The sequence below is a fragment of the Phoxinus phoxinus genome, assembly GCF_949152265.1.
Source record: "Phoxinus phoxinus genome assembly, chromosome: 5".
Classification (NCBI taxonomy): domain Eukaryota; kingdom Metazoa; phylum Chordata; class Actinopteri; order Cypriniformes; family Leuciscidae; genus Phoxinus; species Phoxinus phoxinus.
The window spans coordinates 10852328-10863485 of NC_136880.1; the positions used below are offsets into that span (position 1 = coordinate 10852328).

General features: G+C 40.3%; 1 long non-coding RNA gene across 1 annotated transcript; it reads left to right on the forward strand.

Moving 5' to 3' along the window:
* Window positions 1-464: 464 nt before the first annotated feature.
* LOC306998557 lies at window positions 465-1005 on the forward strand. The gene is made up of 3 exons (XR_013797586.1): window positions 465-560; window positions 695-763; window positions 869-1005. It is a non-coding gene; the product is annotated as an uncharacterized lncRNA (long non-coding RNA).
* Window positions 1006-11158: the final 10153 nt, after the last annotated feature.

Here is an 11158-nt window from a genome sequence, read left to right on the forward strand (position 1 = left end):
TCAATTTAGCCAGCTTTTTCATTGAACCAGAGAGAAACTTTGAGAGGAAGGATATGGCACTGTCTCTCCATACACTTATAATAGTAGTTAGGCTTTCCTCTGTGTACACATATCCTTGCAAGTACAACTTTGCCTGTATTATTGGTGTCCCCTTTAAAAATGGCTTTTTGAAAAGTTTATTGTCCCCCCCCAAACACACACACATTTAGATGAAATTTACGCCCCTGGTTGTTATACAGATCGCTATGACCGTGATGTAGGCTTAGAGTGCACAAAAGTGTAGCAGTCAGCCTCTCTCTCATGTGCTCATAACTTCCGTTATTATTATCAGGTAACTTTACTTGCTCATGATTCGCAAGTAGCAACTTACAAATGAGGCACTACTTGCCATAATACAACAGTAACTATATGACCACTAACACATGTTGAAATGAGCAGAACACTGAATTCTATTTGGTACCTACAGGTCATGATGCAGAGAAATATTTTGTCATTTTTTCAAAAGAAAAGGACAGAAAGTCACAGCCCTAGTGTATCCTGTCAAGAAACTGAGAGGGCAGGTATGTAATTTGTGGGATTTAGTGAGAATTCCTATTTAGTGGTAAGGGAAGAATATGTATTGTTTTGATGAATGAAAAAAGTCAGCATTTATTAGTAGCCTATATGTAAGAAGCTTCATATTATTTAATTTCAGATTTTCAGTCAGACAGCTGTGAGGATTCCGCTCCGATTCTGAGTGTCACCCAAAGCCATGAGATTGAAGGTGATTATGTCAGGGGGAAAGTCAAGGCTGTTCTTTGTGACAATTTGATAGATAATATAAACATTCTATTAGATATCAAATTATTAAGCATTGTCTACTTTGCAGAAGCAGATGCTGATTTTGTCATCCCAGATGAGCGTTTGGCAAGGGACAGGTACATAAGGAAAGGGCCTATTCACAGGGAGGAAGACAGATATCCAAAAACTTTACATGGAAGCAAACTCAGAAGTTTCAGAAAGTCATGGTTTGAGAAGTATCAGTGGTTAGAATACCACAAAACAAAAGATGCTGCTTTTTGTTTTCCATGTCGAGTTTTTGGACACAGTACACACCATGACAAGTTTTCTGCTGAGGGGTTTAGGGATTGGAAGACTGCTTTGGAGACAGGGAAAGGCTTTGACCGACATAATGCAAGCCAACTACACAAAGACAACTTTCAAAAGTGGCAGATGTACTTGATAAATGATCCAGTTGATGCACAGCTGTCAGTACAAAGAGCAAACCAAATTGAGCTTAAAACAAAAGAAAGGCAGAACAGATTCCAGGCAGTCTTCAGGCTTGCAGACATATAGCATCAACACTCGCCAGATTGAGATTGCCTTTTCGAGGCCATGATGAATCTGAAACGTCAAAAAACAAAGGTGTTTTCCGAGAAATAACAGGATTAGTGGCAAGATATGATGATGTACTTCATGCCCACATTGAATTGGCCAAGAAAAACCCTAAAGGTGTGCCCAGTTACCTTTCTGCACAGAGTCAGAATGAAATGATTGGCTGCATTGCAAAAGAAGTCAGAGGGAAAATAATAGATGAAGTGAAGGAAGCAAAATTCTTTTCTGTGTGCCTCGACACAACTCCAGACTCAGCTAAACAGGATCAGTTGTCGGTCATTCTTCATTTTGTTGACAAAACAGCCAATATTCAGGAGTGCCTAATTGATATGGTGAACGTGAAAGATACAATTGGTATTGGTCTTGCCAGGACTCTTGTGGAGACAATGGAGAAATACAACCTTGAAGTCAGCAACATCAGAGGACAGGGATATGATGGTTGTGCTGCCATGTCAGGAATATATAGGGGCGTACAAGCGATCATAAAACAGACCAATGACAAGGCATATTTCGTGCATTGCTATGCCCATCGTATGAACCTTGTTGTAGTTGATACGTGTTGTAAAAATATACCCTCCCGCAACTTCTTTGGTCTCATTGAGCAGCTCTACGTGTTCATGGAAGGTTCCACCAAAAGGCATAGCTTGTTCATTGATGTACAAAAGGAGTTGATGGGAAATGACCCTGGGAGACCCAAGACACTGAAGTCCTTGAGTACAACAAGATGGGCAGCACGAATTGACAACTGCAGAGCACTTCTCATTACCATAGATTCTGTGGTGGAGACATTGGATCGGATTCAGACAAGTGTTGCATTTGACAGGGACACATCAGGAACTGCAATGGCACTGAGAAGAGCCATTGATTTTGAATTCTGTTTCCATCTGGTGGCCTTAAGTAGAATTCTGTCAGTGACGGGTACACTTTCAAAATACCTTCAGGGTGAAGACATGGACATCTGCACAGCTATAGATCTTGTAAATGATTGCAAAATGGAGTTGTCTGTCTTGAGGGGGGATGAAGTTTTTAATGAGATGTGGAATGAAGCAGAAATGGTGGCATCAAAGATTGATGTTGAATGGGTGGAAAGAAGACAACGAAAGATTTCAAGGAGACTGGATGACAACTGGCAAAGCCAGACACAGATCAATCAAAAAGATGAGGTGAAGGTTAATTTTTACTTTGCCACTCTTGACCTCTGCATTCAGAGCATAACTGAAAGGTTTAGCATTGAGAACCAACCTCTTCTCAAACACACAGGCTGCCTCACAAGACCATCTTTAGAGAAGATCCCAAACCTGAAACAGCTGTGTGCATACTACGAAGGGGATGTAAATTCAAATCAAGCTGAAATAGAATACAAACTCCTGATACACAGATTAAATAGAGAAAACACACCGCCCTGCAAGATGTTGGCTATTTATCAGTTCCTGCATCAGAATGGTCTTCTTGAAGCATATCCTGAAATTAGCTAAATGTACCAGCTCATTATCACTCTGCCAGTCACATCATGCAGCAATGAAAGATGCTTCTCTGCGCTAAAATTCATAAAGAACAGATTGCGTACCACAATGTTGCAGGAAAGAATGGCTGATCTGATGGTGATTGCTGTTGAGGCAGAGAGGACCCAGGATGTGAACTTAGAGAGAGTGAGGGATTCCTTTTGGAGCCTTGCAGACAGACGTTAGGGTAGGCATACAAGTCCTCTAATTTGTGGTTTTATCATCTGTGTTTTAAGTTATTGGCATTGTATATAGTCAAATTTGTAAATTGATGCACCCATAATTGTTCATTACATATTAATATTAAAATAACTTAATTTCAGAGCACCACAAAGTCAGACCTCATACCTTTATGTACCTTTAATGTAAGATCGTTCTTAGGTCACATACCAATTTAAAATCATAACATAAAAACTGCAATGGTACTGTTTTTAAAATCATGTGTAGTAGGCCTAAGTGTACAGTAAGTGTGTGTGTGTGTGTGTGTGTGTGTGTGTGTGTGTGTGTGTGTGTGTGTGTGTGTGTGTGTGTGTGTGTGTGTGTGTGTAAATATACTTTAATGAAGTAGACTTCAAAAGCTTTTGAATTTGAGCTTACAGTTCTTTCATCAACCTGTCTTTTACATAAACTTACAAAATAGATACTTTAACTTAGTCCTCAGATAGAGGAGGGTTGCTGCTAGCTCCGTTAAAGGTATTTCTGTCCCTCCCAAACTGCATTGAAATGGTATGTTTAGCAGCCAGAATTAAAAAAAAATCAGGGGGAGAAACCCCCTGACCCCTCCTAACATGATCCATATAACCCATCAGAAAACAATTGCAGCATCTCAGATTGTGCCCCCCCAGAATTTTGGCTTGCATGACGCCCCTAGACAAACATATGCTTCTAATGGCAGCTGCAGTGATGGAATGACTTTACCAATCAGTGATTGGCTCTTTTACTTTAGAAGGCGGGGCTATTCCGCCATACTGTGCATTGCAGTTTCTCCAATTTATAAGTAATAGGAGTGAACTGCCTTTCTATATCTTTAGTCTTGCTCGATCTCTCTCATTATAATGTACTCTGCATAATGTAATAAGATTCAATGAAGCGACTCTAGGTGATGTTTTTTAAACTAGTAACAGAGGCTTGGCCTCAACTTTTAAACAGTCAACTTGAGATTTGAATCCGTGGTGGAAGGAAGTAGTTCTGCAAAAAAGAGGGTTTTTAAAGACACCACGTTGTTGTTTCTTACACATTTATGCCGTTGAACTGTTGTATAAAATGCAATATCACACAAGTAGCCGCCAGATATGGCTCTATATCAGCAAGGCTTTTATTGCCTATCATGGCCGAATCACAGCTGTGCTGATATTCAGCCATATCTGATGGCTACTTGTGTGATATTGCTTATATATATATTGCATGTTTGGAACTGTCAAGTGTTTTCTTCTTAGCTGTGCTTAACCCTCACTTGATAGGGAGGCACCAATTATGAACATTAAACTGGGTTTCACTCAATAACCACTCAATAACTCTGTTGCATCTTTGTCCTTTTTTATTTGTCTTCACTTTTTGCAGCCCAGCCCTGATATTTACAGGTGAAAAACCTTAAAAACATCAACCATTTACCAATTTGCAAATTTTTTATAAAACCAGGCACACAAGGCTTAAAATTATTAATTATCAGAACTTGACTCTAGACACATATGTCTATGTAAATAAACAGATTTCTAAATGAATTATTTTAGTTTAAATTCATCACAAATATTAAATTACAATTTAAACTACGGGAGGCACAATAAATTACATGAGTACCCAAACACAATGAGTCGCTCAACAATTGAATAGTCAAGCATAGAGATGGGAATTGATAAGGGTTTAACGATTCCGATTACATTATCGATATTGCTTATCGATCCGATTCCTTATCGATTCTCATTGGGTGAGGGAATAAGTACAAATTTGTTTGTTTGTATTAACTCGCTTTAATATCTGATCAGAAGACACAGCACAGAGCACATACACAAATTATGTGTAGCAACCTCAGAACAAATCTAAAAGTATACACAAGTTTTTGAGCCGTTTCCGCTCTACTTCCTGAACTCCTCCCATCGATGCAATCCACTTCCGTTCTGGCGGGCTGGGTTTGTTTTGCTAGCTAGCTCGTTGTGCCGACAGAGCACTCATATCGCAGTGACAAAGAGGATATAAAAATTACTATTACAACATGAAGAAAAGTGGTTCGTGAACGACGTGTGCGATAGTTGGTTGCAAAAACTCGAGAAAGCACCTGAACGAGTGGTTAGATAGAGAGTGCTACGACCTCAAACCAGCTACGAAGAGGCAATGTCCATGCGCTCCATTGTTTACATTTTTTCGCAAGCCTGATACCGACTCGGCATCAAGGACCTGGCTGAAGGCATTGAATCTAAAGAAACCACCCCTCAACGTTTATGTTTGTTCCTATCACTTTGTTGACCAAAAACCTACCAAGGATAATCCTTTCCCAGAGTTGTGGTTGGGATACAATCGCCCTCCCCAGCCAAAGAGGCGTCAACTCACCCAGCGGACCACTGCCTCCCCCCAGACAAAGAAACGCAGACTTGAATCTGAGGGTAAGTTCAGCAACTTTAGCTATGAAGCTGACAATACTGTTAATTAGGGCTGCACAATATATCGAATTAATCAAAATATCGCAAATGTATATATCGCAATATGCATATCGCAACAGCTTGCAATAAATGGGGTCATGAACAAAAGACAAAGTTTTTTAGCTTTAATACGTATCAGGATATATTTAATTCATACAGTGAAAACTAAGCAATGTTTTATTTTTATATTTTATGATTCAGTATCTTTTATTAAATAAACCTAATGTAGGATAACCTGAAACCCTGTGGTTTACACTGATATTAAAATAACACTTCTTATGCTACAGTAAAACGCTGATGTTCACTTTGATGTTCACTTTCAGAAGTTATAAGGATGTTATAAGGATGTTTTCTTGTCATAAAAATAATGTGAAACACATGTAGGTTATATCATTTTAAATATATTTTAAAGATAATTTAAGTTTATTTTACACACTTTAAGCATTATCGTATCTCATATCGAAATCGCATTATTTAAGGAGTTATCGCATATTGCATTTTTCTTCAATATCGCACAGCCCTACATGAAGAAGTTGTTATACATTAACATTGCTACTGGTATTTTGCTAAGGCAGTTGATTGTTTTGGAGATTGTTTTGGAGATGGGACAAACAATGCCCACAATAGCTACATCATTAATTGCGTGTGTGTGTGTGCCTGCCTGCCTGCGTGTGCCTTATTGTAGTATGAGTGCAATGTTGTAGTACACATTTTTCCATTGTGATGTTTGTAGTGAGAGGACTCTATGCCTGCCATTAATTTTGCTCCATCCATGTTTTCTCTTCCCCTTTTTAGATGCTCCTGAAACCTGTGAGCCTGTCTGTTAGGCCGAGCCTGCTACACCAAAATTTCGAGATGCCCAGACCCAATGGGAGGATCCGTCACATATTGATCGCATTTACTGTTCAACAACAGTCTGTTAAAGTAGACAAGGCCACACAGTGCAAGGCAGAAATGGGTCCTACTGTGACCAGCACCACGGTCATTGATGATGCTAGGTCCCGGCTGTATACAGGAGTGCTTATGGTTCAATTCTTCACCCTGGTGACGGTGTTGTTGCCTTTCAGTAAGCCATCAATTACCCTTCCTGTTGTTGACCAAATACTTATGACCTTGATGAAACTAAAGCTAAACCTAATATTAGGAGATATTGCTCACCGCTTCAATGTGTCTACATCCATGGCAAGCATTGTGATTAGTCACTGGATTGACGTGATGGGTGAACAGTTCAAAGTCCTGATCCCCTGGCTTCCAAGAGAGACCATTCGTGCCACCATGCCCTTGTCGTTTCAGAGGAACTACCCTCGAACCACCTGCATCATTGACTGTGCCGAAAGTGCCATGCAGAGAGCCACAAACCACGACTCAAGGAGTGACACTTTCAGCCAGTATAAATCACGCAACACTGTGAAATATCTCGTCGCTGTGGCCCCTAATGGGCTAATCATGTTTATATCTGATGCCTATGCTGGCAGAAGCAGCGATAAGTTTATCACCATGGATAGTGGGTTCCTAGACTATCTGAGGGCTGGTGATGAGGTCATGGCGGACCGTGGGTTCACCATTCGAGACTTGCTTGATGAGAGAAGGGTCGGTTTGAACATCCCTGCTTTCACCTACAGGCGCAATCAGTTGACCAATGAGGAGACGACACGCACCAGGCGAGTAGCCAATGTCCGCATACATGTGGAAAGAGCAATCCAGAGACTGAAGGTGTTTAAGATTTTATCCCAGACTGTTCCCATCAGCATGGCACCGAAACTGGACAACATCTTAACCATCTGTGCTGGCCTAGTTAACCTGAAGAGTCCACTGATCAATGAGGTTTAGAATCTTGCCCTGTGTCCCTGTCTACTGTTACGACCCTATGGTTTGTATTTTGTTATTTCTCTGTCGTTTTGTGAGTCTCTCTGTATGTCTGTCAGAGTGCTAAGTGATTTGAGACTGTTAAGAGTATTTGAGTGTTAAGTGATTTGAGATTGTTAAGAGTATTTGGCCCCGTTTACACGATGGGAAAACGCAGATATTTCTCTGCGTTTTGGCCTGTCATTTACACGAAAACGCCGTTTTTATCCCAGAAAACGATTATTTCTAAAAACTCCGGCCAAAGTGGAGATTTCTGAAAACGCCAGTTATATGTTGTCGTGTCAACTGGGAGAAACGGGGTTTTAGGTTCTCTCTGGTCGATTCTGAGGATTCTGATTGGCTTGCATGGCTTTATCCTTCTCCCTACACTGCCGCCCATAGGTTTGACATAGTTATGATGGCGCTCGACGGCGTATTTATGCGGGTTGTGTGCACGATGTTATTATTGAAAACGGAGGGGGGGAAATATTCGTTTCTCTAAATAACCGGCTATGTGTAAATGTGGCCTTTGAGTGCTAAGTGATTTGAGATTGTTAAGAGTATTTGAGTGCTAAGTGATTTGAGATTGTTAAGAGTATTTGTAGACGGGGTGTAACTACCAACACCCAGCCATGTTGTTCATTAAATACAGATAAACACAACAAATACTGCGTGCATTGTATTTTTTTATATTATATATGAATATTTTCATAGTGATGTAATTGTGTGGGCTGCTTTTGTATTTTACTTTTTAATACCTGTTAAGATTAAACACGCAATCTTTCTTGTTGAATCCATTTGTTTAGTTTCCTCAAAACAATTAATTAATCCAGTGTTATTTATGTACAGTATGAGTTTACTATGAATTATGAACTGTGTTATGAACTGAATTTATTTTTTAAATAAATTGTAGCACTCTAAGGATTGAAATTACATCAAACTTTATTTTTACTCAAACAGTAGGCACACTGATATATTGCACAGCATAAAGAGATCATGTAAATAATGGACATCTGTTGGCTCCTGTGGGCATGACCTAAATAAGGCAGTTTATTTTGGTTTTAAAATGCTGAGATATTTACTGCAGAACTGTAACCTTCCCTCAACAAAATCATCAACAATTTTCGGGAGCATGTGGGCAAAGTAGAATGTGCGCAGCCTTATGATATGCCCCTGGACAAAGGCTTGGTCGTAGGGTACTTCAATTTCTAGATGCTCAGTTTTGTTCCAGATCACCAACTTGGAGTGCTGAAGCCCTGTGTAGTGCATCCCAATTTGTACCTGTATGTAGTAGCCTTTTGGACCATTGCAAGCAATATGGTAATCTACCCTATCTCCGTTTGCCACAGTTGTGATTTCGCAGTTCTTTGTTGCCAAAAATTCTGCAAGTGACTTGTTTCCCATCACAGGTGATTTAATCTCCAACAGAATGTCGTAGTTTATCACTCCATCGGGAGATGCTGCAAGCCACGGTTCCTTTTCGCACACCAAAAGCCTTTGGTTTTAATGCTGTTGCCCAGAGTTTCCAAATAGTCCCTTGCAAGTTCCTCCCCCTCCGCTCCTTGACGGGTTGCGGCATTGCCACGGAAGGATGGGTGTAAGTGTTCTGACAAAAACTTGTCAGGCGCCGTGGTTGAGCGAATGGGCACCTTTCTAGCTATGCTCACTGTGATGCGCACTCTCCGCGCATCATGCCAGACCTGTTCTTTGCTCTGTGCTTTTGTAGCCTTCTCAACAGGGAACTACACTGCGACCAAAATGGTCGCATATGCGACCTTTTGAAATGCCATTGCGACCCTAATTTTTAATGGGTCGCAAATGTATCACTGATTATTTTTGTTCCTACCTTATGTTTTAGGCAATATGCTATGATTTACTATGAGCATTTATTAAAACAGAAATGTGTATTTTAAGAATATGTTTTATAACGTGCTCTGAGCATTCAACACAAAGTTGGCTTCAGCCCCGCGACTTAAAGTAATCGGGTTGATGTGCGCGTTTATATGTCACACGTTTCCCGCTGTTCGCGCATAACCATTCTCCTCTATTGGTTCTTTATTTGTTTTAAACAGCAGACGTAATATTAATCCGTCTCTGGTCATGATTTGGAGACAATGAGCATTGAACCGTTTTGCCGTGCTGCTTATATTTATCACGCAGTAAAAATGCCCCTCCCCGCGGCCAAAACCAGTCGTCTGTAGATGAGAATCCAAAACAATTAGTGGGACGTTGTCCTGCTTCACTTCACAGGCGCTGAGTGAAATGAGAATTTTAGAATGACGGGAAACTCATTTATATGACACTTTATTCAACAGGAAGAACAGCTCGTTCCACGCGTCATACGTCATTGTACATGCGCAGTCCTTTCAGTTTCGGTTTTCAATCCGATCAAGTGTTGACGTGTTCTCTCGATCGCATTACAAAAGGAATAAACCACCCCTTTCAATCCGATCGAAATTGCATTCGGATCGAGCTCAATCCGATCGATTACGGTGTTTACATGAAGATTTTTTTAGTCCGATTGAGCCGTCAATCCGATTATAAGGGTCCATGAAAATTGAAGCTTCACAATGACAGTATGAAGCACGCGAAATGTATAGACATGTACATATCCCGTGACGCGGCATCACTCCCTACTGCATTTCGGCGTCAAGCAAACCGAGCAAGTGAGGAATCTGAATTGATAATTAAGTTCAATGTAGCTTATAATATAGCCTTATTCACTTAATTGTGAAGTAGACATACATTTTTATTTTCTTTAATACTGAAGAGTCAATAGCTGCTGAAAATCTAATATATTATTTTATGGATTATATTTATTTTATTTTAAGAGTTCAGGAGTCTGCCCATCTGTGGCAACCATAGCATGTTGAAAATCCAAAATAAATTAATTTTGCACATTATTGTGTACTGTATTTTCTATTGCAGTAAATCTATCCCAACCAATGTTAAAGAAAACAAGGCGGCATGTGGTTTAAAAGATGGAAAGTAAAATAAAAAGCACATCTGTATGCAATACAGTTTCATTATTGTTCATTATTATCCAGAGCGGCTTACTATAAATAATTTGTGCGACCAAATCATGTTTTGCGCCAGTAACTGAAAAAGTTAGTAGCGCAAGTGCCACCAGTGGAAAAGGTTAGTGTAGTTCCCTGCTCAATCTCCTCAAGCTGGGCTGTGGACATGTTAATGAATTCATCATAGAAGGTTCTGCATTTTACACAAGCCAGTGGTGTGTGGTGCTCATCATGGTTTAGGAGATGGAGGTGTAGACATGGTGTTGGCTCGGTGATGGAGGAGGTATTAGCATTAAAGCAGAGCTGCAGGAGGCTATTCCCAGGGCAATTGAAAAGTGCTGCCATTGGTGAGGCAAGTGCGTTCATCCTCCACTCTTCATGAGTCTTAAAGAGTGTCACCGGTTCTGGAGTGGTAGAGGATGGCGGTGAAGTTGGTGGTGGCTGGTAGAGATCCTTCCTGTTGTGTCGTTTGAAGCTGACATACTTCATCTTCCTCTGACCAGCATTTCTTTTAGACCCAGCATTCCACTGGTTTTGTCCGTCTGTGCAGGCACGCCCGGTTTTCCCCTGTCTCACAGCATTTTCTACCTAGAGAGATGTAGTAAAAACAGTGCATAGATCTTATAATGGGTTCACTGCACGCATGTCATATGATGTAATACATTGCACACATAGCCTACAATGAAAATACAGAACATTGGGCTTGCAGAAATGCACTTTATGAAGAAAATGCATTATTATCATAATTCAATTCAATTATGAGCGCGCTTATGTAAACGGTACCTAA